This window comes from Corvus kubaryi, unplaced genomic scaffold (genome assembly GCF_017639235.1).
Source record: "Corvus kubaryi isolate FWS band 111438036 unplaced genomic scaffold, C.kubaryi_AGA036_p1.0 71, whole genome shotgun sequence".
In the NCBI taxonomy this organism is placed as follows: Eukaryota; Metazoa; Chordata; class Aves; order Passeriformes; family Corvidae; genus Corvus; species Corvus kubaryi.
This window is the reverse complement of record NW_024582059.1, coordinates 404285-407536: the sequence shown is the minus strand read 5'-3', so window position 1 is coordinate 407536 and position 3252 is coordinate 404285.

Genomic DNA, 3252 nt, shown 5'->3' with positions numbered 1-3252 from the left:
GCCTGCAGTCCTGCTTGGTTGTATATTTGCAAAGTTACCTTGGCTGTTGTGCAGAACAAGTGAAAACAGAGGCATTACTTGGTTCAACACATGAACAGCAACAGAAGAAAGGATTTCACCACAGAGCAGATCAAAAATCCCGCACTCAAGAGTCTCCCTGAGTTTGTCCCAGTACTGAAAGTCTGCTTCTGACCTGATCTCTATTCTTTCCTCTTAGGACAAAGAGAAGTTGGAATTGCTTATTTTTTTATACCCAAGTATATCTTAAATGAAGAAAGAACTCCCCAGTTCAGTGAACTAACTTTGACTGGTGTATGGGTCTGGGTATCCAAAGAGCTGCATCTTTGTTTGTTGTAAGATACTCAAGAGAGAGCAATTGGTGGGGTGAATAACTTTTTTCTGCTGACTCTCTCTGTTATTTTCATTGCCTAATGTTGCAGTGCAAGCAAAGATAAGATGACTTTATTAGTGGATAGCAATATTGCTTGAGTTATTACTAGGAAAAAACTTCTGCTGCTTTAATGTATTCCTTCTACCTTCATGGAGATTGAGAACATTTCTGTTGTTAACTCCAAGTGTTTAAAAAAGCATGAGTCAAACACCAAAAAATCCCAAAACAGACTTGAAAACTAAATTATTACTTTTGCAGTTTAAAAGAACACTTTTGCTTCTCAGTTTTCAGTATGTAAGGGGCACATAATGATCTCCCTCTTAATCATGTGCCCAAGATACTTAAAGGAAAACTGATTCCCACCTCATTATTTATCTACAAGTAATACAATATGTAGACATCTGCTGTGAATTTGCCTTATCATTTCGAGACACGGCTACATGATCTTCCCATCTTGCTGGAAACACAAGTTCACTGGTAAAACAGTGGTTGGTGTTTGCGACTTTCTCCCTCTCTTTCCAGATTCGTTGGAATTTGTACCTCAGCACTGCATCCACAATAGATGTCATTGGTGGCTTCACTGCTAATGTCTAGCCAGTGATTCCCATACAGAGGCACATGTGGCAGCCCCAAAGACTTAAGATTGGAATGAGAACAGATGTTGAAGGGAAGAATGGGGAAGGTGGGGGAATGAACTGGGAAGAGCGCAGCCACACAGGCTTAGCTGAACAGGAGAAAGCTGAGTAACCTCAGCAGATGAAGGCAAAACAGACACAAACTAACAGTGGGTGTGTAGAGCAGAGAGAAAGGCCTTGGATCACTTTGCTCAAATTAGAGAAGTCTGAAATTGCAAAGGGACCTGGGGTTGTGAACCAGAAAATTTGGGAACTCTCCTTTACTTTTCTTGAAGGAGAGCTCTCGGAGCCTGATTTCAGCAGAGCTCTGTAACAAGATCTTCACAGCACTGCTCGTTTCTCACAATAGATGGAAGATTTAAGCTGAAACCTCTACAAAAGAGAGGTCAAAAGTAAAAAAACTGAGAAACATGAAGTTTAACCTTACCCTAAGAGGCCCAGTCTTGCAACCAGTGTTTGTCCAGCCACAAAGTGCCTCACACAACTGAGATTTAAGTATGAGGATTTCTTACAATACCTTAAATAAACTGAAAGGTGGAATACATCTGGGATTTTCAAGGACTGCTGGAGAAAATCTTAAAAGTTTCTACATAGTCTTTAAAATATCACTGGTAGGAATGACAAGACCAAAAAAATAAAAGTGCAACTCTATTGTCAAAAGGAGTAACGAGAAGCAGATAATTCCCTGATGTCAGATCTAAACAAGCTATCCAAACATAAAACATAATACTAAAAAAAATTTATTCAAAACAAAACAAAAAACCAACCAAACAAACAAGAAAACAAGCACCTGTTTTAGAATTGCTGACCCCTGGGCTTGTCGCTATTGAGAACACGTAATCTGCTTGCCAAATTGTATCCCTATATATATGAATATTTTTCTAAGAGTATGTGAAAAATACTCTTTAAAAATCAGCACTCCTGGAAACCTGAAGGGGGAAGTTTCCAAGTCTCTTTTGCAAGTGGGTTGCTTTTTGGATTTAGCTGGATTATCATTGCAGTGTTTCTTCTGTGGCTTCCAATTAGAAAGGACCAAGCAGTTATTTGCTTCTTTACACTTCATGTATGAATTATTAATTGCTATCATTGCTGATTACTTAAAAATATGTGCAATACCATTATTAACTACGTATGTTACATCTTTGAGATTGACCCCCACTAATAAACAGAGCATTTGCTTTGTTTGTAACCCTAAGTGTGTTTTCTCTTCAAATGCGGGCTCGAGCAATGTATTAATTTCACCTTATTTTTAGAAGTTTGTTCCTTTTGTTGTTTCCGTAGCTATGGAGCCCAAGTAAGGAAGCCATGGCCTTCCACTACCCAGCTGTTGGACTAAACCTCTCCTGGAATCCCCATTATGTCCAGCTGTTGGGGTCAGATAGCTTGAGGAGCATCTGCTGCCATGCCAGGGGGTATCCACAAAGACACATACCACTTCTGAAGGAGCACTGTGGGTCTCAGAGGCTCTGTTTAAGTGTCAAAGCTGTGGGAGGTCCACAATTTCCCCTTACAGGCTGGTTGTTCAATTTGATAAAATTGAGAAGGGGTAAGCCTTGCAGTGGGATTGCTGATATCAGACAAAGATCTTACAGATCTTACAGATTGCAGTATCTAGAACCCTTTTTTCCTGATTTTGGGTTGTAAATTGATAGGCAAGCCTGGCAGAGTGGGGCTGAGGTGTCATCTGTTGATAACTCTTTCCAGGTAAAATAGTGATGGCAGCTTTTTCACTGTCCACTTTATATATTTAGGGTGTCGGGTCACTGCAGGAGGAGACTGCCTCTTGCTAGGTGTGTGAGTACTTAGCTCTGCTTTCATTTTTGTTTTATGTGACACAAAGAGCAAGTAGTAATAACAAATGCAAAAGCTTGTCTTCAGTTTGTTCCTGAAACAGTAGTGGAGGTATCAAAGAGTGTCTGCATCACAGAGGGTGCAGACTTTGAGAGTGGATGCTGAGTTCGGTATTGATGCTGAAGAGGGGTGCCTGGGTCTTCCCTCTGGGTAGAGGGTTTGGGCACCTCCAGCTCATGGTGCATCCAGCTGGAGGTCTCCTGATTAGAGAGGAAGCTCAGGACAAGTGAGTTTCCAGCTGAAGTTATTGCTTCATACTGTGAAGGTGAGTAAAATGGTTCCTCTTACCCCGATCAACACCATTCCTTCCCCAGTGACAGACTTTCCCTACCCAGAAAGTAACAGACAATAAGACTGTAAACCATTTCTTCACAG